This window comes from Schistocerca piceifrons, chromosome 9, assembly GCF_021461385.2.
Source record: "Schistocerca piceifrons isolate TAMUIC-IGC-003096 chromosome 9, iqSchPice1.1, whole genome shotgun sequence".
NCBI lineage: Eukaryota > Metazoa > Arthropoda > Insecta > Orthoptera > Acrididae > Schistocerca > Schistocerca piceifrons.
Genome location: NC_060146.1, coordinates 115,999,581 through 116,026,463, shown reverse-complemented (window position 1 = coordinate 116,026,463; position 26,883 = coordinate 115,999,581).

Here is a 26,883-nt window from a genome sequence, read left to right as displayed (position 1 = left end):
GTAAGTTTTCTTGGGAACGCCTTCGGCAGTGAGGAGTTCCCTAAAATAATTTTATTCATTAACTGAATAAATTGGTCCAACGCCAAACGCTGAGCTTCAAGCTTTTTAATACTTCCGGGTACAATATATGAAAAATGAATGCTAATCACAGCAATGTCTTTTCTAATAGTGGAATCATTAAAAGCTTCCTTGTACTGACAAAGTGGCAAAGCCTCTGCATTATCGAAGTCGTTTCCTAACCCTCTAATTGCCTCGAAATGATCACTGTAAAACAACACAGCTTCGGCCCACGAGTTTTACCACTGTTTCGGGAGGGAAAGGCACATTCGGTAGTTTTTCTTTGTAGGTCTTAATGCGAACAGGAGCCTTTAGAAACGCTTTCTTTGTGAATGAAATTAGTTTATTTACATTCATAAACAACGTACTTTTTCAAAAAAATGGCTCTGAGCACTATGCGACTTAACTTCTGAGGTCATCAGTCGCCTACAACTTCTACTTAAACCTAACTAACCTAAGGACATCACACACATGCATGCCCGAGGCAGGATTCGAACCTGCGACCGTAGCGGTCGCTCGGCTCCAGACTGCAGCGCCTAGAACCGCACGGCCACACCGGCCGGCGTACTTCTTCAGCAAGGCGATGTACTCCATGGACAAAGCATGTCACTTGAATCAAATTGGGATAAAATAGTCGGAGGGCTTTTCCTGCTTTAATCATATAGGGAGCAGCGACTGAAAAAAACGCAAACACGCTTTCATCTGCAGAAGAATCTGGAAATATTTTTCTAATACCCTCATTCAGAAATCTGGCGATCGTACAATGACTTACTGTTTCAAGTTCTTTCCTAGTCGCTAAATATGAAGTAGGCTCTTCTTTTAAAGCATCAACAATTAAATTTGCAATGTAACGGCCACGAGTGTCCGTAGTTTCGTCAGCTGAAATCCAGATACTGCTGTCCTTTATTTCATCGCATATTTCTTCCAGAACATTTACTTAAATTATCGGTATGTAATTTTTACAATATGTTGCTTCATCTAGTATAATTTTATTTAAGCAGTATTTGCGCAGGAAGCCTTTGAGGATAGGGTTTGCTTCCAATGAATGCTTCACATAGATCCAAGATAAACCGACATTTTTGGCTACCTTTCGACAAATCCCTGCGATTGCAACTTGCTGTTGTCAGAAGTTGTTGTCGTGGTCCTTTCTTCTGCATTCCTGCGAAAGGTCGTAAACGCGTTCAGCTGTGTACAAGTAAATAGAAAGCTAAACTGAAACAATGGACGTGCGACAAAAAGCTTGCGTAGTTTAATTGTTGCCAACGCTTACGGTGTGACAGCGGAGGGGGTTAGCCGGGGGCGCGGGCGCGTGAGCATTGACTCTCAGCACAGCAGCACACTTCCACCGGAGGTCAATATAGCGTCGACCATGCGAGGACTGTGACACAGTTCTAGACGTCAGATACAGCAGTCAGTATCATCATGTAGGACGGTGACAGGTTGTTTCTGATGAAATGTACTTTCGTAAATGTTCCGGCGTAAAGTCAAGCGCCGGCACTCCAGCCAGAAACGAGAGAGGAGAGAGGGCTGTGAAGAAGAGGTCAGCCAATTGCACGCTGACCGACCCCTCTCCAGGACGACAACGCTGCAGCAGCGACCTCTATACGAAGAGAACACAAGCACTGCGCCCGACTGGTCGCGGCCAAGTTCTGCAACAGCTTCAAGACTAGTCATTTCGCTTGTACTATGTAGCATTGTCTATACTGAAGAAATTTGCTTGTCTGTCGCCCTTTGCTTGCGACACATCTATGTAACTCTCGAAGTTAAGTATTGTCATGTACGTTTCGTAATACAACTCATTAATACGATTTGCTTGAATTGTTGTCTAGCGATCCGATAAGCAGGTTTCCTAGACACCCCCACAATCCGACGACTAGGCGGGGTTCAAGAGTAAATGTTACATTTTGTACCTCAAGACAACAATTTGTTAATCTGTGCATCAGCTGATGCTTAGATTGTCGACGTCGGTTGTAAATGATCAAGCAACCAGTGTGACAAGAACTGTGTCAGAGTTAGGTAAATTTTTTTTTTGGTTGTGTAATAAAATGAAGAAATATTTTATGTGTTGTAGTTTTATGAGCCTTCTCCTTGAGCAATCAAAGAACCCACTGTTATGGCCAGATGAAAGTAGTTTCGCTTTGTCACAACAATAATTATTACCATTAAATGTTTTTTGTTCCAGTCTTTGATCACAATATTAATTCTTTTGACGACGACCAGCTTCAGTCCGTAATTACCATCCTCAGATCTACAATACAAAAATATATACACCTAGTGGGCAGTGTGTACATCTGTACATTTCCCTGGTTGTATGATAGTATATTCTGATACGTTATGCTGTATTGTGTTGAAAGACACACTTCCCACTAGGTGTATATATTTTTGTATTGTAGATCTGAGGATGGTCATTACGGACTGAAATCGGTCATTGTTAAAAGAATTGATATTGTGATCAAAACTGGAATAAAAAACATTTGATAGTATTGGATCTCTGTTCATATTCGCTACTCTGTCGCGGCTGGTGAAATTATTTCTATTAATCTTATGGCAGTTATGTATCACTTTGGAAATAGAAATACAATATATACATAATTTACAAATTTACAGACGTATTATTTATGACATCTGCTTTAGTATCAAAGAAGTTCGACGGGTTTGGAGGGTGCGAATTTTGAGGGCAGCCTTCTGCGATGTATCTGACTGCCTATCCTGCAAAGCCACAGGTTCAATCTGCAGAGGTAGGCTTTCCCCATCAGTGTAGTAGGTCACCACATCTCCTATTGTTGATCCGGATTCTGTTAAGTGTACTCCATGTTTTCTGTTACAGATCAAATTCCCATGGTTTGTTGTTGGCACGTAAGAAGGTGGTGGAATATTATTGTACCACTCTTGCCGCCAAGGTTCGTGCAGATTGAAGTTACGGTCCATGGGGTTGGTAGCTGTTTTGTCAAGGGATGTGTGGAGCAGAGCGTCTTAATCTGGACAGCTGGTATGTCCTCAGGAATTGTTAGCTGCTGGTTGTTGCAGATTTTCTTACATTTGGGCAAAAAGATATCCTTTCTTCTCGGGTTAGATGGTGGAATGTGACTCCGGGCGCGTAGCCAGAACGCAGAAGTGCAGTTGATTGTTCCAGCAAGAGTCTGCGTTGTTTAGCTTAGTTGTGTACCTACCAGGTTCGTGTGACTGCTGTCTCTGAGATGTGTAGTATTACTTATTCCCACATACGTCTCTCAAAGTGATCATAATGAGAAAGTCACACAAATCAGATGACATACGGAGCTTTTCTGACAGTCATTCTCCCCACACATCGTTCCTGACTTGAACAGGGAAACAGCGGAGGGTGGCGAATCGGAGAGAGGGGGGGGGGGGGGGAATTGTGGTACCAGAAATACTCTCCACTAGACACCGTAAGATGCCTTGCTGTGTATAGATAATTGATGTATATGCCAGTTGTGAGCTAAAGAAAGGCAGTGATATCTACATTTGTGATGTCGTGCAAAGACTGCAGTTCCACACCACAGTTGGCAATACGAGTCGATACCACAGACATTAGTCATGTCTCGCTGCGGTCTACAGTCATGAATGGGAGAGGCTAAAGAAGACACGCCCCCTGTCAGCACAGCAGCGCCCTCGCACGGAGGTCAATATGGAGCCGAGTGTGGAAGTGCTCTGGCCCAGCTGAGCTGAAGCAGTCACCATCATCCAGTGGCACTAAGGATTTATTCAAGTCTCAGATGGAAGCGTACCTTTGTGAATGCTGAACATTGTACTTCAAGAGAAAATGGAAACGAGTCTTTGGCGTCATTGGCCGGGAGGCTCCTTGCGGGGCAGGTCTGGCCGCCTTGGTGCAGGTCTTATTACATTCGACGCCACATTGGGCGACCTGCGCGCCGGACTGGGGTGAAATGGTGATGAAGGCAACACCCAGTCCCTGAGTGCAGAAAATCCCCGACCCAGCCGGGAATCGAACCCGGGCCCGTAGGACGGCAATCCGTCACGCTGACCACTCAGCTATCAAGGCGGACATTTTTTTGTAATATTTTCATTTGACAGTGGTCACTCAGCCGGTACTGGAGTAGTGTGTTGTACAAGGTAATAATTTTACAGACAAAAGGCGACCATGGTGTCATTTACAAAATCTAAACTTGCTCATGTTGTTATGAATTGTCACTGATTGCATTCAGCCTGTGATAGACGCCAAACTACCGAAACTCCATGTGGCAGTTGATTCTCTTGTGAACTTTCTTGTGGATTTTAATTTTCCCCAGACACAACGATCCGGATATTTTATTTGCATTATTATTTGGCCGGCAAATAAAGTGTCTGTAAAACTGTTTATTCACCGCTGTAGCTTCCAGCAATACCGTTTAGCAAAGGTGGGAAGCTCTGAAGGCAACACGACTGTAGACAATTGTGGACGACGGTCATCACCCAACTGGGACGGCTTCCAGTTGGTCTGGCTGCTGTGTTCTGGTCCAAACGGAGGCTTCTCCGCCTCCACTGTGTAAACGAACAGTTTCTGGAGATACCACGACTTCCTCGCACGATATTACTTGGTGCGTGCTGGGAAATGTGGCAGCGAGAGCTCACTCTGGCACTGCAGTCCAGTCGTCACGTCCGCTGTGGTACGTGTTCCGTGCCACTTGCTGCGTTGTGAACGCAGAGATGTGTACTCAACGTGCTCCCGTTCCCAGCTGTGAGCTGTCACCCAGTTCAGCAGACGGCAAAGCGGCTTTGCTGGGGGCAGTGCGTTTCACGAGCTTTCTGCTTCCGACAGCCGCCTGCGGCCGCACAGAAACAAAGACACACACACACACACACACACACACACACACACACACACACACACACACACAAAGAGAGAGAGAGAGAAGCCAGTCTTCTGCTTGAATTCCCAGTCCACTCTCTCGTAGCTGTTGCAGCAATTGGTGCCAGTTTTCTTTCTATTTTTTAAATTCTCTTTGGAACTTCCGCTACGAAACCGTGATATAATCCCAGTGACCTCTATTCTAGCTGAATGGAGAGTTCTTGTCTTGGAGCACAGAGCATTCTCGCAGACAGCATCGTTGTTAGGGAAAAGGTTGCGATCGGTCTAGACTTGATCTTTTTTTTTAATTATTAATTTCGTTTATTGGCCTTTCGTCTCTACCCATTTTTTTAATCGTCAATACTCAATTTTTAAAATTTCTTAGTATGTTTTTTCTGCTTTCAGTAGGTCGGACACACCATTTTCGTCCGCAGCTCGTGGTCTCGTGGTCGTGCGGTAGCGTTCTCGCTTCCCGCGCCCGGGTTCCCGGGTTCGATTCCCGGCGGGGTCAGGGATTTTCTCGGCCTCGTGATGACTGGGTGTTGTGTGATGTCCTTAGGTTAGTTAGGTTTAAGTAGTTCTAAGTTCTAGGGGACTGATGACCATAGATGTTAAGTCCCATAGTGCGCAGAGCCATTTGAACCATTTTTGAACACCATTTTCACTGCGGACAATGAGATCATAAGTTAGAACGATAGTTCAGAATTAGACAGTATGCGTTATCACACTAGATCAGCTAATCAAAACAGAGAGGGATACAACGGTAATGAAAGTTACACACTACATAGCTGGTCAAAGCAGTAACTTTTGGACATTATGGACACCCTTTACTCCTTTGACCAGCTATGTAGTTGTAACTTTCATTACCGTTGCATTATCTATGTCCATAATGTCACGGTGTCAGTCCAAAAATGGTAACTTGAAAATTATTAGAGATGGGGGAAACGTAGTTTATTATGAGAGGTTCAGCAGCTATCAAACTTTCCCGTTCTCCTTTGTTGGAGATCTGACTTGGTGTGCATTAAAATGGCGACAAACCAGGAAGCACAATGTGTCATCCGGTGTGCACAGTCCAAATTTGTAATGGCGGTACTGTGGAATTATCGACGCCCGTATGGCTCGGCATCACCGCCAAAAACGCATAAATGAGGCTGCGGTTTCAAAACTCTAAAAAGGCAGACAGTGTCAAAGACATTCCTGTAAGTGGACGTCCCCTCGGTGTCTCAAACCCGTGGCTGCGCGGTACGAGGCGCCATGCAACCGACTGCGCGGCCCTGTCCCTCCTGAGGTTCGTATCCTCCCTCGGGCATGGATGTGTGTGTTGTTCTCAGTATAAGTTAGTTTAAGTAGTGTGTAAGTCTAGGTACTGGCGACCTCACCAGTTTGGTCACTTAGTAACTCACACACATCTGAACATTTCCAAGCACGTGTTGACCGAGTGAAAGCTGCGTTCCAAACCAGCCCCCGGAAGTTAGTTCCCCGAACATCACGCGAATTGCAGGAAGGAGAATAACTGTCCGCAAAGTGTTATGTAAGCGGCTACGGTTTTTTGCGCTCAAAGGCCAAAAGGTCCCAGCATTGCAGCCAAACGATCGTCCTCTGCAGTATGATTTCGCGTGTTCCGTGCTGGCCTCCATCGATGCTGACAAAGACTACGCGAAGAAGTGGCTGTTCTCAGATGAAGCAACGTTCCACGTTTCTGAAGATGTGAATCACCGTAACGTTAAGGTTCGGGGCTCCGAAAGTCCACTCAACACTCGTCAACATATCCGTGATAGTTCAAAGCTTAATGTTTGTTGTGGCCTACTTGACAATAGGGTGATATGCCCATTTTCCTTCGCAGAGAAATCCATCACGGGAGAAGTTTACCAGGACGTGCTCCAACAGCTCCTGCTGGTACAGACAGAAGAGCTGTAACCGCCCATCGTCTTCCAGTATGACGGAGCACCCCCCGCCCCTGCACCCCCCACATTGGAGTTTCAACGTGCGCTATGTGCTGAATAACACGTTTTCTGAGAGATGGCCCCCACGCTCTCCGAATGTCACGTCATTAGACTTCTGTTTCTAGGTGCACGTCGCTATTGACACGTACTGAAATCATGACGCTGCAGCCTTCGTGCACGAATCAGAGAAGTAATCAGAACTGTCGATGCTGCAATACTGACCGGGACAATGGACAGAACTCTAAGATTGCCCTCATGTTGTACGAACGACGAGCGAAGTGCGCATTCAGATTTTGCCGTAACAAAAAAGAAAACCTGAAGAGCTACTAAACGTTACAAAACGTACCATGATGCTCTATTTTTTAATTTACACGTCTAATTCCGTAGGACCAAATGTAGGAGCAAATGTCCAAGCTCATCGAACATGTCAGTACATGAAATTACAACATAAAGGTAATAACAGGTAAAATAAAATGTTTATGAAACAAAAAAGACAAGCCATAAGTTTATGTAAAAGCAATCAACAATACAACACAGGAATCAGCTTAATTTTTCAAGGAACTCCTCGACAGCATAGAACGAGTGAACCATTAGAAAGATCTTCAGCTTCGATTTGAAAGCACGTGGATTGCTGCTAAGATTTTTGAATTCTTGTGGTAGCTTATTGAAAATGAATGCAGCAGTATTCTGCACACCTCTCTGCACAAGAGTTAAGGAAGTGCGATCCACATACAGATTGTGTTTCTGCCTAGTATTAACTGAGTGACAGCAGCTAATTCTTGGGACTAAGCTGATATTCTTAACAAGAAATGACAGTTGGGTTGGGTTGTTTTAGGGGAGGAGACCAGACAGCGAGGTCATCGGTCTCATCGGATTAGGGAAGGAAGGGGAAGGAAGTCGGCCGTTTCCTTTCAAAGGAACCATCCCGGCATTTGCCTGGAACGATTTAGGGAAATCAAGGAAAACCTAAATCAGGATGGCCGGACGCGGGATTGAACCACCGTCCTTTCGAATGCGAGTCCAGTGTGCTAACCACTGCGCCACCTCGCTCGGTAGAAATGACAGTAACCGAGCGAGGTGGCGCAGTGGTTAGACACTGGACTCGCTTTCGGGAGGACGACGGTTCAATCCCGCGTCCGGCCATCCTGATTTAGGTTTTCCGTGATTTCCCTAAATCGCTCCAGGCAAATGCCGGGATGGTTCCTTTCAAAGGGCACGGCCGACTTCCTTCCCCGTTCTTCCCTAATCCGATGAGGAGGAGGAGGAGGAGATTAGTGTTTAACGTCCCGTCGACAACGAGGTCATTAGAGACGGAGCGCAAGCTCGGGTGAGGGAAGGATGGAGAAGGAAATCGGCCGTGCCCTTTCAAAGGAACCATCCCGGCATTTGCCTGAAGTGATTTAGGGAAATCACGGAAAACCTAAATCAGGATGGCCGGAGACTAATCCGATGAGTCCGATGACCTCGCTGTCTGGTCTCCTTCCCCAAAACAACCAACCAACCAACCAAATGACAGTAAGGAATATATGTATTGATAGGCCAATGTCAGAATACCCAGACTCGTGAACAGGGATAGACAAGAGGTTCGTGAACTTACACCACTTATTGCCCGAACTGCCCGTTTCCGAGCCAAAAATATCCTTTGAGACTGGGAAGAGTTACCCCAGAATATAATACCATACGTCATTTGTGTTGAACTATCATTTACTTCTGATACCGTTCGTTTAGTTAAAATGACGGCATTAAGTCTTTGAACAAGATCCTGAACGTCGGCTTTCCACGACAGTTTACTGTCTATCTTAACACCTAGAAATTTGAACTGTTTAGTTTCACTAACCATATCGCCAGTCTGTGAAATTAAAATGTCGGGTTTTGTTGAATTGTGTGTTAGAAAATGTTAATTTATTTTCTACAAGCCATCACCTACGTCATTAATTGCACTATTTTAAACAGTGCCAATGTTGCGCGCAACATCCTTGCTACGAAGCTAGTGTCATTAGCAAACAGAAATATTTTAGTAATACTAGAGGGCATATCTTTTAAATAAATAAGAAACAGTTTATATAAATAAGGAATAGTTTTCATGGAACGATTTTCTTAAATGACAGAACTTTATGGATACGCTGTACTACCTATGTGCAGTGCCGGGAAAATAGTTACACCTAGAGAGGACGACGTCGATTTTGATCCGATGACGCTTATGCCACCTGGGGGACTTTGGATGTACTGATAATGCGAGGATTGTCCATAAAGTACCGATCGGTCACGAAATGGAAACCACGGGGAAAATCCGGTAAAGCTTTGCACAGATGTGTTGGGCAGTGTCTCTAGTCCGTTTCGAGCGAACACTGAGGACGTAACGTTGCGTAGGGAATAGCGTCTCCCGCCATGTATGAGGGCCTGGTTAGAGATTTCGCCTGTGTCATGCAGCCCACATAACACAACTGTCGAGCAGTTTCTTCTTCATGCCAATTCTCGGCCGCACACTGCAGGGGCAACGAAGACGCTCCTGCAGCGTTTCCGATGAGAAGTGTTTGGACACACACAATACAGTCCGTAATTGGCTCCCCCTGAGTCTCATCTCTGCTCACGAGAACCGCTGGCTATGAAGACAAAATTTTTGCACAGACAACGAGGTGCAGACCAGTGCAGACAACTGGGCGAAAGCACAGTGGGCTTCTCTCTATGATGAGGATATTGGAAAGTTGATACAACACTACGAGAAAACTCTGTTGGAGCGGCGACTATGTACAGAAGTAGTTGGAAGGTGTACTTAACTGTTGCAAATAAAACGTTTCTGGTTTTCACTGTGTTTTCCATTTCGCGACCGATCGGAACTTACTTTCTGGACAACCCTCGCAATTTCAGCGTCGTCCGCCAACACACAGCACAGTGGCAGAGCTACCGGAGGACTATCTATGTCTTGTGTGTCTTGGCCTCCCTAGTGGCTGGATGGCCCCTTCGGAGAACTGCCGCACTAATTGGACGTGGTGCGTCAGCTGTGCAACGGTGCTGGTGTCAGTTGTCACGCAAACATTTTCACACCCGTAGACGAGGTTCTGGACGTCCACACAGCATATGCAGCCGGCAGGATCGTCGTATTGTGAGGCCAGCAGGGCAGATCGTACAGTTACCACCATAGTAGTGATGGGCTAAACTGCGATTTTCCGATATCAGTGATTTCTGTGAATGCTACTTTTCAGAATCTGTTATTCTTAACTGTGATTTGTCGCAGTTAAGAGTCGCAGTTAAGGAACCTAGGTCGTGTATCCCTCCGCCACTGCTATTTCTGCTACTTCCGCGATTTCTGTGACTTCTGCTACTTCTGCGACTTCTGTGATTTCTGCTACTTCTGCGACTTCTGCGATTTCTGCTACTTCTGCGATTTCTGTGACTCCTGCGATTTCTGCGACTTACCACCGTATGAAAAAGTTACATCTGTCCACACAGAAAATTGCATCTCAACAAACCTGTCATTGGTAAGTATGTTTTAAGTTTGTTCTTCCGTTGGCTTTAATTTTGTATTAAAGAAACAACTGTGAAAATATTAATAGTGTAATTAATATGTAAGTAGCCATACAGTAGCGTAATAGTTCGTGTTTAGAAAATGAATTCTAACATATTGTTATGTTCACAGGTACGCGAACTACAGTTCAGTCACTCAGTAAAGTGATAACTCAAAATATTATTGTCAACAGATCTGGAGAAATTACCACTGCGTCTTTAGACCGTTTTCGTCAGACGAGAGGTTAGTTTCTATGTGTTTCGGTGGACTTAATTACTTCAGTGAGATCGTTCTTTCGAATGTGAAATATACCCCATTGAGTGGCTTTCATTAGAGCAAATTTTAGCAATCTACTCTGTCAATTATATTGCTTGTAATTAGTGACAGCAAAAATTGTTTAATAATCCTTGTGATTTTGCAGACACAGTTCTGATTTTGGTTACTGGTGGCTGTACGTATCTATCTACATCAAGGCTGTTGAGAGAGACTCGTGAAGATTCAAGACAGCTCTTAGAAGAGTTTGCAGTTTAAAAGTGAAATAATTGTGAAATAAGCGTGTGAATGATTAAACTGTGTTTTATTGAAGTTGTTGTGCGGTTTTAAAGGAATAATAAATGTCAAATACAGTGAGTGAATAATGAAAATCTCATTTTCCACATGTTTAAGCAGTCCTATACCCGTAATTTTCCGCCACTTATTTACTGGTAAACACTAGTTGGAGAGTCACATGCCGCCCCCCCCCCCCTTCTCCACAATCTTGGTGTGACACTGACCTGTAACATATCCCAAAGTCTACAATATGCATTTTGAGGCTGTTCCTATGAAAGTGGGAAGTACAGATCTTCCAGTTAAATCAGGAATAGCTTAAGTGCATTACTTGAAAGTAACACAGGAAAGGCTTACTTATGTAGGTGGTAGTAGTGTCGGCAAAAAGTTCTTGTGTGTGAAGTTGCCATGTAGAACACCAGGTGTAAAACTTTTCTCCCGAGTCTTGAACTGTGTCGGAACAAAAGTGAGACATTCATATGACTGTTTTCATTTCTCTACACTTATACAGATGTCTGAGTTCTGCTGTGTTAACATTGCAAAGTCCTGTAGGCATGTGGAGTATTAACCAAAACTGTCATATTGGAAGCAGAATCAAACACATTTGTTACGTTACTTGATATTTTCAGGAGAAAAAGGCAATGTTGCTTCTTATTAATATAATACATTCAGAGTCACAGCAGTATTTGACCAACCATAACTGATGCTGAATGTGCATGTCGTCATATAATATGAAGGGCTTATTTCAATAGTGGTACAAGTCCATTACCTCCACTTCTCTGTCTATAATGCTTCTGAAATTAGTGATCCAAACAAACATAAATAAAGGTTCATCTCTAGCAAGAAGCCATATGCTTGCATATTTCTGGTATCTCAACTGCAGATTTTTCAGCGCTCATTTAACTTTACGACTCTGTATCTCAAAATGAACAAAAATGGACTTGTACCACTATTGAAATAAGCCCTTCATATGCACACACAGCACATCGATCTCGTGAGGCACAAGGCTCTCATAACGAAGTACGTACGTGGGTCAACAGATGACACTAGGAAAAGTATGTTAACTGCGCTTTTTAGTTGCTACTTGCGACTCTTAGTTGCGATTTGTCACAGAAATCGCAGTTTGACTCGGTAGCGAATAGTGTAGTATGAACTTTGCTCAACAGATGGCAGTGCTAACTGCGCTTTTTAGTTGCTACTTGCGACTCTTGGTTGCGACTTGTCACGGAAATCGCAGTTGGACTCAATAGTGTATCGCAGAGATGGGCGTAGTACGAACTTTGACCCACAGATGGCACTGTTAACCGCGCTTTCTAGTTGCTACTTGCGACTCTTAGTTGCGACTTGTCACGGAAATCGCAGTTAGACTCGATACCGTATCTCAGAGATGGACGTAGTACGAACTTTGGCCAACAGATGGCACTGTTAACCGCGCTTTCTAGTTGCTACTTGCGACTCTTAGTTGCGACTTGTCACGGAAATCGCAGTTGGACTCCATAGCGTACCGCAGAGATGGACGTAGTACGAACTTTGGCCAACAGATGCCACTGTTAACCGCGCTTTTTAGTTGCTACTTGCGACTCTTAGTTGCGACTTGTCACTGAAATCGCAGAAAGCAGTGCTAAATTCGACCAATAGATGGCTCACGTCTTTGAATGTGAAATACTACTTGCGACTGCTAACTGTGACTGAAATCGCAGTTAGATTCTGTAAAGTTGCTACTGTGATATCTGTGACTTCGCAGTCACTGTGATTTCTAACAGATACGCGATTTCCTGCCCACCACTATACCATAGCCTTGTGAGGCAAGACGTGTCAACACGGAATATTGCGAACCAGTTATTAAGTGTGGGACTACTGGCACGCACATCTCTAACTCGTCTTCCACTATCTAACATTCTGCGTGGTGTCTGTTTGTTCTAACTCGTGTCTTCCTACCACTTTCGCGCAACGACGCTCTGAGCGTGTTTTTTTTTAGGGAATTGACTAGTTTGAACCTGGGACCTGTTGCTGGTAAGGAGACGCCAGACCACAGATGACATGTAGAGTTCAGAAGAGTTCAGTGAGACTAGCGACGATATAATCAAATACTTAATGATTTCAGCGTCAGCTCCACTGCACTCCCTGTAAAAGAATCTTAATACTAACTAAATTTAGTGGAAGGGGTTCAAGGCTTTCCTATTTTTAGTTAACTGGTAAAATAACTTCGAAGAAGCAGTTAAGTTTACCATTGGAATTTTTATTCCACTCACAAAACATTGTTTATAAAGTGCGCTATTGATGAAACGAAATATTTTAATACAGGATGAGAAAAACCAAATACGTTCAACAAAAATGTGAACGAATATTCCCTGAATGGGTTTACAAGTTCTATAATGGATCGAAGCATGACCTATGCCATATCACATCTACAATCTAGGTTTAAATAAAGTTTCATAAAGGAGAAAACTATCAAAAATGGTCTACAGTGACCCTCAATTATCTTTAATTACTTATTTAACTTGTCGTGCCTCCCTATTACAGTGGCTGATGTGGCTTCTCAATAATTATATAACAGAAAAATCATCGAGTTTCAGATTTTAACTTCAAGTAGCAAATGTGAATACCATGAACTATAATTGACGATCGACACTAGTATTACGCGAAAAGGGGATGTAACAGTTGAGACTTCTGCAGTTCTGAGTGAAGCCTTATGCGTTCTTATGCGGCACTGCGTGCGTTCATTACCTTGTCGGTGGTTAGTCAGCGTCAGGATGCGGCGGGCGGCGCAGCTCCACACACCTCGCCGTCTCGGAAGCACCTGTCTCTAACTTCTCTTTACTACCATTTACCGAAGTTGGTTTAAGAAAAAGAGATGTGGCTGTGTTTTCAACTGACCAATCAGGGTCTCAATGTTAACCTTAAGCTCCACCTACAAAAATTCTGTCTATCCAATGAGAAACATTACACTTTTCGTGGTGGGGCAATGTTTTTAATGTTTGCAACGTAACAGAGACGCATATAGTCTTACGCTAAAACTTGCAGCTGGTGTGGCCCTTTTAGTGTTATCGTAAGATCTATACTGTTCTTCTCGAGGGCTCTATCTTTTAACATGGGCTGGGGGCTGCTCTTGGCGATGTGGGTGTCCGTCCCTTATTGTAGGGCCTTCTAGCTTACACAGCTCTGCTCTCAGCTTCTGCTCTCGTTTCTCCCCTCGGAACTGCGTCTGTTTCACGGTGGGAAGGTATGACATGCATTTAGGCGTTCTTGTGTTAGTCTGTGATATTCCATTTGCTCACTCGTGGATCGTATTACTTTGGTTAATTTAATGTCAGGATTTCTTCGGAGCTATGTGACATACTGCCGGATTTGCTATCATGTCAGGGTTTTCATGGAAGGTGTTGGATTTGCCTGTGGACGTGGTGAGCGATGTCTCGCAGAGTACATTCGTCCGAGACACACTGCCCTCCCCCCAGTCCTTATTGTCTGGAGTGCGATAAGCTACAACTGCCGTTCGCCTTTGGTGTTTCTATAGGAGTCCCTAACGAGTGCTCGGTACGAACAGAATATTGCTAGAGCCGTTCTTTTTCCGTTCTCGCAAAGGGAAATGACGTGTTGATCCAACAGGATAATGCTCGCCAACACAACACTGGTGAAACTGCAAGACGTGCAGCAACTTCCCTGGCCAGCACTATCTTCGGACTTGGCTCCAGTCGAGTACGTGTGGGATACAATGGGACGACAAGCGACTTGTGTGACACATCAACCAACGACTCTTACACCAAGCAGTTCTAGGTGCTTCAGTCCAGAAGCGCGCTGCTGCTGTGGTCGCAGGTTCGAATCCTGCCTCGGGCTTGGATGTGTGTGTGTAGGTTAGTTAGGTTTAGGTAGTTTTAAGTCTAGGGGACTAATGACCTCAGATGTTAAGTCCCATAGTGCTCAGAGCCATTTGAACCATTTGAACCAACTCTTATAGAACCTCGTGACAAGGTCGAGCAGGCGTGGCACAACGTATTCGCCATCTGCACGATCGACTGGATGCCAGGATCACAGGCTTCATTGCCGCCTGTGGACGCTATAGGTGTTTCGGCATGGCTCGAAACCTGATACCACAGAACCGTTGGTGCTATTGATGTGTGAATGTAATCATTCCATGTACTTCATATGCAGTGTTGTAACAATAAATATTGAGTGAACTGGAAATTTCTAAAAGCATGTACCATTTTTTTCGGGCAGTGTGTGTGGTGCATTGGTCTTAGATGAGTCAGTTATAGCTATCATATTAAATCATTTCCTTATTTCTGCTTGCAGATCTTACGTCATTGACAGTAATAGTGCCTCAAGCAGTTAGCTATAAGATTAGCGCAAGACTGCAATACTGCATTACCAAACACCTGCGAAACAGAAGCTACGAATTGTGCAGTGTCTTTTGTGGATTTAGTTCCGTACTGGCCATTAAAATTGCTACACCAATAAGAAATGCAGATGATAAACGGTTGTTGATTGGACAAATATATTATACTAGAACTGACATTGAATACATTTTCACGCAATTTGGGTGCACGGATCCTGAGAAATTAGTACCCGGAAAAACCACCTCGGGCCGTGATAACGGCCTTCATACGCCCGGGCATTGAGTCAAACAGAGCTTGAATGGCGTGTACAGGTAAAGCTGCCCATGCAGCTTCAACACGATACCACAGTTCATTAGGAGTAGTGACTGCCGTATTGTGACGAGCCAGTTGCTCGGCCACCATTGACCAGACGTTTTCAGTTAGTGATAGATCTGGAGAATGTGCTGGCCAGGGCAGCAGTCGAACATTTTCTGTATCCAGAAAGGCCCGTACAGGACCTGCATCATGCGGTCGTGCACTATCCTGCTGAAATGTAGGGTTTCGCAGGGATCGAATGAAGGATAGAACCACGGGTCGTAACACATCTGAAATGTAACGTCCACTGTTCAAAGTGCCGTCAATACGAACAAGAGGTGACCGAGACGTGTAACCAACGGTACCCCATACCATCACGCCGGGTGATACGCCAGTATGGTGATGACGAATACACGCTTCCAATGTCCGTTCACCGCGATGTCGCCAAACACGGATGCGACCATCATGATGCTGTAAACAGAACCTGGATTCATCCGAAAAAATGACGTTTTACCATTCGCGCACCCAGGTTCGTCGTAGAGTACACCATCTCAGCCGCTCCTGTCTGTGATGCAGCGTCAAGGGTAACCGCAGCCATGGACTCCGAGCTGATAGTCCATGCTGCTGCAAACGCCGTCGAACTGTTCGTGCAGATGGTTGTTGTCTTGCAAACGCCCCCATCTGTTAACTCAGGGATCGAGACGTGGCTGCACGATCCGCTAACAGCCATGCGGATAAGATGCCTGTCATCTCGACTGCTAGTGATACGAGGCCGTTGGGATCCAGCACGGCCTTACGTATTACCCTCCTGAACCCACCGATTCCATATTCTGCTAACAGTCATTGGATCTCGACCACAGCGAGCTGCAATGTCGCGATACGATAAACCGCAATCGGGATAGGCCGCAATCCGACCTTTATCAAATTCGGAAACGTGATGGTACGCATTTCTCCTCCTTACACGAGTCATCACAACAACGTTTCACCAGGCAACGCCGGTCAGCTGCTGTTTGTGTATGAGAAATCGGTTGGAAACTTTCCTCGTGTCAGCACGTTGTAGGTGTCGCCACCGGCGCCAACATTGTGTGAATGCTCTGAAAAGCTAATCATATGCATATCACAGCATCTTCTTCCTATCGGTAAAATTTCGCGTCCGTAGCACGTCATCTTCGTGGTGTAGCAATTGTAATGGGCAGTAGTGTAATTCGTGTCAGTGTCCGCCCCATTAGCTGAATTGTCAGCGCGTTGGATTGCCACGCACGGGGGCCCGGATTTGATTCCCGGCTGAGGAGGGAGATTTCCCCCCCTCAGGGAGTGGGTGTTGTGCTGTCCTCATCATTTCATCCCCACTGTGGAAGCGCAGGTCGCCCAGTGTGGCGTCGCACTCAGTAAGACCTGCACTTGGGGGCCGAACTTGCCGCCTGGGGACTCCCGGCTACTGACACCACACGATCATTTCCGTTCGTGTCAGTATCTGGCAACCATGAATTATTAAACTGACAACTTACCTGAAATAATCATTTGATTTCTTATTTCTTACAAGTGGCCCTGTTAACCGTTGGAATTATTTTAGCTACGTAAGACGATCACGAGAAATGAGAAGACGGTGTAACAGAGGTTAGGATGTTGCGGAGCCGCGTAATTGAGTTATTCGCCGGAGAGCTGACGTAATCCACGGCTCCTGACAGGACGCTTGTAGCAGCGCCGGCGGAAGACGCGGGGTGTAACTTTAATGAACAGAAATGCGGATTGTGCCCGACTCTGGAACCAATTCAATTAGGCGGGCGGTGTTGGTGTGCGTCTTGGCTGCCGCTGTGCAGCGAAAGGCGTGGGGGGCGGCGGGGGTGGGACGAGACGCAGGCACTCGACGTCTCGAGAGCTCTGCGGTCGACGCTCCGCGGGAAGGAGCTGGGAGCACCGGCGCATTCACTTTTTGGGACGTACAGGACACGCTTCAGTACTTTATTTTGTCTTTGCGAAGCTTTGCCGAGCTTTTTACTTTATACAGTGTGTGTCACGTAAAATCACTAACTCGTGGTTTGCTCATCAGTAGGCAGGTATAGTTTATTTTTGTCGCGGTTAACAGGTTGTGAAAACAAGCGAGCTCTTACTTTATTTGCAAAGTGCTGACAGGAATTCATTACGCAAGAACGGAAAAACTGACAGAAGCTGTAGGTCAGTTTTGACTGTGCAGAAATGTAGCAACACAGAGGCAGTACGGATCCTACCAGTTATCTTAGGAGATAGGAAAAACGAAACCAATCCTACACGTATAACGCTTGAAGATGCAGAGAAGTCTTTCAGCAACGTTGCGTCCACTCACCGAAATTTCGAAAGGAGCAGGAATAAAATGCAGGGTCTGAGAAGTTATCTACAACTTCCACGGGTAGTCTTCGTACATCCATATTTAAACTGGATGAAGGTGGGACACAACTGGTATATTTTTTATTAGAAACGAATTTCCTCCGGCTGTACTTCAGAATTTTTATTTACTCTACTAGTTTCGACGTTGCGTCAACGCCGTCTTCCGGCCCGTATACTATGATGAAATCAGTTGTGTGTGGCTCAGTCGAGAAGTCCGCGGTGAGACCAACACATGCTCCACAAGGATGGCGGGCAGTGGACACTAGTTACTGCCCACCATCCTTGTGGAGCATGTGTTGGTCTCACCGAGGACTCTAGACTGAGCCACACACAACTGATTTCATCAAAGTATACGGGCCTGAAGACGGCGTTGACGCAACGTCGAAACTATTAGCGAAGTAAATAAAAAATCTTAAGTACAGGTGGAGGAATTTCAAGGCATGCGTATTCAAATACAGAGATATGGTAACAGGCAGAATACGGCGCTGCGGTCGGCAACGCCTGCATTAGACAACAAATGTCTGCCGCATTGTTAGATCGGTTACTGTAGCTACAATGGCAGGTTATAAAGATTTAGGTGAGATTGAAAGTGGTGTTATAGTCGGCGCGCGAGCGTGGGACACAGCATCACCGACGTAGCGATGAAGTGGGGACTTTTCCCGAATGACCATTACACGAGTGTACCGCGACTATCAGGAATCCGGTAAAACATCAAATCTCCGACATCGCTGCGGCCGGAAAAAGATCCTACAAGAACGGGATGAATGACGACTGAAGAGAGTAGATTTACGTCACTGAAGTGTTACCCATCCGCAAATTGGTGCAGATTTCAGTGCTGGGCCATCAACAAGTGTCAGTGTGCGACCAATTTAACGAAACATTATCGATGTGGGCTTTCAGAGCCGAGGACCCACTCGTGTACCATTGATGACTGTAGGACACAAAGCTTTACGCCTCGCCTAGGACCGTCAGCACCGACATTGGACTGTTGATGACTGGAAACATGTTGCCTGGTCTGCCGAGTCCCGTTTCAAATTGTATCGAGTGGATGGAAGTGTACGGGTGTGTAATCCATGGACCCTGCATGTCAGAAGTGGACTGTTCAAGATGGTGGAGGCTCTGTAATGATGTGGGGCGTGTGCAGTTGGAGTGATATGGGACTGCTGATACGTCCAGATACGACTCTGACAGGTGACACGTACGTAAGCATCCTGTTTGATCACCTGCATCCATTCATGGCCATCGTGCATTCCGACGGATTAGGCAATTCCAGCAGGACAATGCGACACCCCACACTTGCAGAATTGCTAGAGTGGCTGGAGAAAAACTCTTCTGAGTTTAAACACTTCCGCTGGCCATCAAACTCCCTAGACATGAATATTATTATGCATATCTGGGATACCTTACAACGTGCTGTTCAGAAGAGATCTTCACCCCCTCGTACTCTTCCGGATTTATGGACAGCCCTGCAGGATTCATGGTGTCAGTTCCCTCCAGCAGTACTTCAGACATTAGTCGATTCCACTCCACGTCGTGTTGCAGCACTTCTGTGGCTGGCGGGGGCCCTACACGATATTGGGCAGGTGTTTCTTTGTCTCGTCAGTGTGTAAGTGTCAAAAGGCATGAAAGGAAAGCTGTTGTTGAGATGAGATGAAACTAGTTTGTAACCCATCTCTGGCATTTTTCAGTCTGTACATTTAGAAAGCAATAAAGGAAACCTAGCAAAAATTTGGAAGGGGACTCAAAGAGAAGATATGAAATGTTTGACATTTACAAATGACATTGTTAGAGATGGCAGAGCACTTCGAACAAGAGTTGAACGGAGGAGATAATGTATATTTATTTGAATATTATTGAGTCCTATCTGAAGGTGTTTGTCTCGAATCCAGTCTTGTACCGTCCTGAAACGTTGATGATAAATGAGACAAGAAGGGAATAGAACTTTTTCAAGTATCGTGTTGCAGAAGAATGCTGAAGTTTAGATGGGCAGATGAAATAACTAATGAGGAGAAATTGAATATAGTTAGGGAGAAATTTTATTTTTGACACCTTTTGGGAAAAATAAGGTATCGATTAATAGGACTCATCCAGAGACATTGACGAATCGTCAATTTGGTAATCGAGGGAAGTGTGCTTGTGTTTGAAGTGTCGGAAGAGGATGGTAAACTGTAGAAACCTGATTACAGTAAGGAGGTTCGAATGGAGGTAGGATGCAGTAGCTACGTAGAGGTGAAGAGGCTTGCGCTGGATGGACTAGTGGAGAGAGCTGAAGACCACAATCGCAACAAGTACACGGAGAATATTTAATACAACGAATACGTTGCGAGAGACTTTTGTCGTTATGTGAGATTTTTATACTGCTGTTATTAGAATTTTTAGCGCTCTAATAACATGACCTATCCCTTTCTTGTGTTCCAGGTAAGCCATACTTGATCCGTCCTGCTGACACATTCTCACTGCAACAGTACGGGTATGTATAAGTTTCCATTCTAGTACGATGAATTCACGTTCTTAACGGATGGCTCGAAATTTGTATTCCCTGTGTATCTGTTGGACGTAGTACTTGAACAATATGTTGCTTTGACGAACTAGCAATTTATTTTTTCACGTCGGCGGCTTACTTTTACTGCTTGTCCCCACTAGGTCGATTCAATTTATAGGTCCGCTTATGGGGCGAGCGCTTTCTGGAGACCTCACAGAACAGCTGAGCTACGATAATCCCCGCGGTCTACATAGCAGAACGTACTGCCAGTCTTTTCCAGGTCGAATCATGGATGAACCATGGACGGGATAATTACTTGTATCTTCCACTCAATCTAGTACACGCCGAGATGATCTGTACGAAACCTCAGAATGTTCTTACGCTTCTCACCCAATCTCGGTTTGGAAAATTTCCCATGTAGGTATTGTCAAGTTTTTATGGAACTCTGTTAACGATGCAAATATTTTTAAATTACTTTTCAGAACATTAGCTTTAATCCTACTGATTAAGATACAAAGTATGATTAAATAAAATTATTTTCATTTTGTTAGTAATGGTACGCTGCTTAACGTAAGGGGGTTTCCGCTACATTGATAAGAGGTAGATCCGATTTCTTGCTAAAGGCGGCCCCTAGTTTTTCAAATAAATCAGAGTGTTCAAAGTTCACAACAGTTTTAACATTGTCTTTATATCTGTATATTAGATGAAGAGTATTTGACAGTAACCTCCCCCCCCCCTCCCCTCCCTTCCCCTGGAGCAGATTCTCTGAAGTATCAAACTCCCATGTATAAAACAGGAGAACCTAGTTTTTCACTCATCTCAATGTTTGTGGCATCACATCTCGTGAGCTATGTGTCGTACAGGCATATAATTTTGTTCGTACATTCAGTGGCATACGTAGTAGTAGTACATTAAAACGTAATGGCTGGTGCTGATACATGTATAGCGAAAGTGTAGTAAGCGACAAACTTTTTTTTCCTTTTGTTGCCTTCTGTGCGTGGGGGGTGTCAGCGAGAAACGAACCCTGGACGAGTAAAGCATGGGTACTTTGCGTGCCGTGAATTAATCCTTTCGGTCCTCATATAAGGACATACAGAATAAATGCTTTGTATATTAAAATTCGTTAAATTTTACCGTTTGTGATTGTTGTCCTCATACAATCAAAAGCAGAGAGTGTATTTGAGAACGGTGTCGACATCTACTGACAACCTGCGGTACCACAAAAGGAATCTGAATGTGCACAGTCACATGACGCTTCCCAGTAATCTTTGTACCTCCCATCAGCCGATTAATACCTTCTGAGTTTAGATGAAAAATGTATTTGTGAGTAGAAAGGTGCATTTTTGAAGGTAAAAACTAAAGGTGTCTTTCAGAACGAAAGGTAAGTGACATATTTATAATTTTATACATGTCAACAAATTAGCACATTGCGATTGATAGATTGTAAAAGCATAAAAATTTAGAACATTATTTCGCTGTCTGTTTAGTCATCTTATGTCAATTTCACAATGCCTCTAGCCCAAAAAAGATTAAAGGCACTTACAGAAGAAGAAGAAGTTACAGAGCTCCATAATTAATCTCAAACTGACCATCTATCCGATGATCCTGGCGATAATTTTAAACAAGAAACAATGACGGAGACAATGTTTGACGTTTCGTATCATCCGGTATATTGTAAGCTGAGTAGCCTAAACACAAAGCCCGCTAACTGCATGATCAGTGCCACTGGGATAAAAACGAAACACTCGTCCCATCCAAAAATGGTTCAAACGGCTCTGAGCACCATGGGACTTAACATCTGAGGTCATCAGTCCCCTAGAACTTAGAACTACTTAAACCTAACTAACCTAAGGACATCACACACATCCATGGCCGACGCAGGATTCGAACCAGCGACCGTAGCGGTCTCGCGGTTCCGGACTGAAGCACCTAGAATCGTCCCATCCATATGACAATTCATTGGCAGCGAGAATGTTGTTATTGCGTACGGATTTGTTACAGCACAGCCAATCTAAAGGTGGATAAGAAAAATATCCATTCTAATCGTAACAGATTGAAAGGCAGCTTTCAATGTCCAGATTTGTAAGTCTGATGTCTGTTCCCGTGCCTTGCATCCGGACATGGCAGGGCGACAGCCACGCCTATTGGGCACTTAGCAGGCATTGCACCCGAAGGCAACGTGCAGTTAGCTGCCTTTGAAAGCGAACACAAATTTCGACAGCTATTTTCGACTGTTTATAGCCCGTTTTGCAACCTGAAACATATTCCATCATGTAGATGCCGAAAAATAGGTCTGAGCACTATGGGACTTAACTTCTAAGATCGTCAGTCCCCTAGAACTCAGAACTACTTAAACGTAACTAACCTAAGGTCATCACACAAATCCATGCCCGAAGCAGGATTCGAACCTGCGACCGTAGCGGTCTGTAGATGCTGAAAAAATTTGTACGGCCATATGCCCATTTCAAAATCGACAAAATGAATTTAGCGGCTTTATTATCTGGGCTACTCAGATGTACATTTTCCGTGAGTTTTTCTTTTTGTAATAGCATTTGTTATTATAGGTTCAGGAGATCCCCATAGCATCGGAGCGCGAAACAATATTGACAATGAACAAAGCCATCCTCAAATAGGTGTTGTGCCTGAAACTGATGTGATGGACGTTGTTGATCTACAGGGGCATCATAATTTTGGCCAATTAACACCTGAAAAAGATATGTGCTGGAGGAAAAGAGGACTCACTTACGTATCTACTTTTGTTGAAAGGTGCAAATGTTACACTGAGCCAATGGATAACTTTGAGAGTCCCTACCAATTTTTAAAAAAATATTGAGCCGTGGCCCGCTGGCGCTGATGCCGTTTTTTCCTTCTGGCATTTTCTCACCATTGAGTGGCGCCTTATTGATCCCTCAGTTGCTGCCTGAACGATTTGCTCAATTGCCTCCATCAGTGGCAGCATCAGCATTTATCGATACTAGTACTGCTGTACCATCTATGGTATGACCGCTATACTTTCGGTGTGGTGGTGTATGTGGGTAGTCGGTCGGTTGCAAAAGAGCAGCGAGGAAGTCTCCACTGCCAGGGCCACTGGCGGCATGCACGCGCAGTCAGAGTTGTGAGGCACTAGCTGCGAGAGCTGCAAAGTTCGTCGCCCACCGAGCCTGGATACTGGAGTTGAGTAATCAGTTAACCTGTTACGAAACCCCAACTGCTCTGACATCTCTTGGTTCATTGTTGGTTGTCGCTTCCTGGGCTGTTCCCGCAAGCAGTAACGTATAGTATGTTGGAATCGGCAGATTTTGCATCCGTCTTCCTGTATGGTGTTTAACTATTGAAATGACTGTAACTTATTAGTGAAGTGCACCAGCGGTATCTTCTGCCTTGTGGCCGTTAACGTTCTGGTTACCTGCCCTGGTCAATAGTGTAGTTTTCCGGCAGTGTGTTTTCCTCGCTGTGCTCATGCTTTCTGGCACAGCGTGTGGTTCGACAGCTTGATCTCATTTTGTTTCTTAGTTGTTATTGTTCCTTGACTGTGTTTAGATGCCACTTATCAAGACGTAGTGCTGCTGTGATCTTTGCGCTTGTTGATATTTCGGTTGTCGTGCCACTGGTTCGGTGGAAGGGAATTGATTAGGTTGTTAGCTGGTTCTTCAGCCGTCCCTAGGTCATGCTGCCACCTGATTATTTAGTGTTACGCTTGGCTGCCTGTCTCACCTAACTTGTTGTTAGAGTTTCCTCCCCAGGCCGACCCTTGGAACACTTTCTGAGCAGCACTGTTCTGTTGTTTGGGATTGTGATTTTCTTTTGTCTCAAGTACTTTGCGAGGCCTTCAGCCGTGTATTAAATTAGTTTGTTTTAATGTTCAGTATGTGGCCTTCAACCGAACCTTACGTGAAATATTTTAAGATACGGCCTTCAGCTGTCGGAAGTAAAATAAAATCATAATTTGAAAATTTTCTATCTTAATTTATTATCCAGCCGTTAAGCCTTGAGTTGTTTTGTTTTCAGTACATGGCCTTCAGCCGAACCTTCTGTGAAATATTTTAAGATTAAGCCTTCAGCCTACTTAAATTAAAATTTGAAAGTTCTTTGTCTAAAACCTTTTAAAATTTTCTTACTGGTGTTCTTGTTATCCAGGCCTTAAGCCTTCAGTTCTTCTATTTTGTAACTAAGGCCTCCAGTTGTGTGTACTCCTTAACGTAATTTTAATAACTTGTGTCTGTCCTTCAGCCGTATTGTTTCTGAATTCTTTCAAGGGCATATGTGATTGTTTTTAGCAAATAAAGTTTGTATGTTTGTGCAACTAGCAGCAACTGATTTGGGTCCCTTTCCACAGCCTGATCCACTCTGTCCTGCGAAACTAGATTTCAAATATTTTAGTGATGTTCTTGTGCAGAAATGTGTGGAATGTACAAACATTTATGCAGTTTGCAGAAGTTTAGGTACTTTTGCTCTCACGACAGAAAAATAAGTACTTTCAATTAAAGGAATTCAGATTCTGATGGGAAATTTGAAACAACCCATGATAGATATTGCTGGGAGCCGCAGCTACATATGTCGCAAACAGCAGACACTATGTCAGTTAACCGTTTGTTAAAATTGAGACAGAACTTCCACTGTGTTGACATAACAAGCGATCCTGATAAAAATGATCGGTTTTGGAAGGTCAGACCAATGTACAATTCCATAAGAGAACCGTTGCCGAATTTACCAATAGAAGAACATCTTAGTGTCGATGAGCAAATGGTACCTTTCAAGGGATCATTGAATGTAAAATAGTATGTGAAAGGCAAAACGAAACCATGGGGAATAAAAATGTTTTATTTTATATCAAGGCCCGACGACAGCAGTGTTAAAAATTTTTGGCGTTGGAGCATCAGTAGTGGTGAAATTAGCAGAAAGAAACAATAAAAGATGTGTGCTTCTCATTTTGATAATTATTTCCCAAATTATAGTCTCCTGCAGTACTTGAGAAATTAGAGTATGTATGCAATATGTACGATGCGCCAAAATAAATTTAAAAAACCCACCGTTTTAGAGTGACAAAGGCATGAAGAAACGTGGTAGAGGCTCTGCTGACGAACTGATAAGTGAAGATGGAGAAGTTATAGTAATAAAATGGTATAACAGTAACCCAGCTGTAATGACCTCGAATTTTGTGGGAATTGGAAACAAAAATGTGTGTAAAAGAAGGGATAAAACTGAAAAGGATTATGTTAGTATCGACCTGTCAGAAGTTATTCAAGTTTACAATCAACATATGGGCGGGGGCGACAAGATGGATTTTCTGATCACAATTTTTCGCACATTCATCAGATCGCGAAAGTGGGCGCTTCGCATTTTTGCTCATGCAAATGATGTTGCATGTGGAAATACACGGATGGAGTACAAGAAAAACTTATCAGAATTAGGCGTTCCTAAGAATAAGGCGTTTGATTTGCTTCACTTTAGGGCAAATGTTGCCAAAGTACTGACAAAAATAGATAAGCCAGCTGGCAGGAAAATGGAGGGGGGGGGGGGGGGGGTACCACTAATGAGAGTCCAATGCCATCTCCAAGTACTTCAAAACGAGCCAATGCGGAAGTTCGTGCAGAAGCTGATGTACGTTTGGACAACGCTGGGCATCTTCCAGTGGTCAGTGACAAAAACTCATTCGACAGGTGCAAGAAACCGGGTTGCAAAGGCAAAACCAAATTTTATTGTGTAGAATGTAACATTCACTTGTGCCTGCATGGAAAAAAAAATTGTTTCTTTGATTATCATTCCTCACAAGTGTAAATCCATAACTTATGTATATAATAATCAAGGAAGCTTAAAGTAATTAATGTATTTTGGTGAATAAAATCAAATAAAATTGAGTTTTCGACTTACGCTGCACCCACTTGAACACAATGTCCTCATTTGTCATTCGGGGACGCGTTGTATACCTCCCTGGGGAGGCACCTCGGAATATTTTATAAATCTGAAATATCATAATTTAATTCGAAGAACTGGATAGCAAAGCCATGATTTTTTTTCAGAGAAAAAAATAATTAATTATGGAAAGGGTTAAGCGGTCTCAAGATGATGTATGCAGTTTCTAACTTTAATACTTGACTCATTGTGTTAAGCCTTTAACGTAAGATTATATATGTTAATGAACAGATTATAACACATTTTAAATTTCTGAATTCGGCCAATAAGTATATCGAATACCACATTTTTTTTGCCTTAGAAAGTCCTTAGATAGGCAACCTGCGGCTGGGAATAGGTGACGGTGCTGCCGTTTTACCCATAAAATTATATAGGCGGTGCATTACTCTTGGTTCACTTGATTACACCTTCCTCTGCCAAAGCATTAATACTATGTAACGTAGCCCTATATTTTCTTACATACCAATACGATATGAGAAGCCTACTGAAAGTGAAACCTGCCCAAGTGTACACACCATTCTGTACAGCACCCAAAGAGGTGTTTCAATTCCTTCTGAATGAGTCAGTACCGTAAATTTCAATTCTCGTTGTGGAATATATATATGGGGTTGGATTCTGGAATTCTTGAACAACAGCTT